Raw genomic sequence first — 745 nt, forward strand, 5'->3', positions numbered from 1 at the left:
GCGCGGACGTTTTATGCCCTTCTGGCCAGACTTCTAGCCTCCCTCACGGGGGTCCAGAGAGTCAGATCGCCACCCACACTGCTTCTGGGTGAAAGTGGCTGAGGGCCGGAACCCGGGAGGAAAGCAGTGACGTCCCTTCGCTGGCCACGGTTAGCTGCCCCGATCTACAGTATTATGTCGCTTGGTTTTGGGCTGAGGGGTCCTTCAGGTAAGAGGAGGATGCCTAGGTGGTGAACTGCCACCAGGTTGAGGGAATGCGGAGGCCTTTCGGTTGGGAAGCAGGGTGAAGGACTCCAAGCTGGTTGGATTTGGGGCTGCAGGGACGGCTTTCCGGGGGAAGGTTGGGGAAGCGCCGCAGGAAAATATTTCCTGTGTTTCTCAGAAATGAAATGGACAGCCAAGAGTAGGTTTCAGGCTTTTAAAGTAAGGTTTCTCTTGGGATAACAGAGTGATGTCTCCCCAAAGTTCTGAGTCTCTACATTCCCCAGCAGCGGCCAGCTTTATTATTGCTGGCTAGTGTGTGCGTTTGTGTGTGACAGTTTTCTGCGCAGCAGGCCAAGAGTGAAGGTTGAGAGGCTGAGCCCAAAGAGCAGGAGTGACCTGTTAATAAACGCAGACAGTAGCACAAGTTTTCGATCGGAAAAGGGCTGTGGGCTAAATCACGAAGAAAGCTTCTCCTGTTTGGTCTGTGAATTGGAGGTGAACTGAAATGAGTGATCTGGAGGAAAGGGTAAAACTGGGGAGC

The sequence above is a fragment of the Crocuta crocuta genome, unplaced genomic scaffold (assembly GCF_008692635.1).
Source record: "Crocuta crocuta isolate KB4526 unplaced genomic scaffold, BGI_CrCroc_1.0 scaffold158, whole genome shotgun sequence".
In the NCBI taxonomy this organism is placed as follows: domain Eukaryota; kingdom Metazoa; phylum Chordata; class Mammalia; order Carnivora; family Hyaenidae; genus Crocuta; species Crocuta crocuta.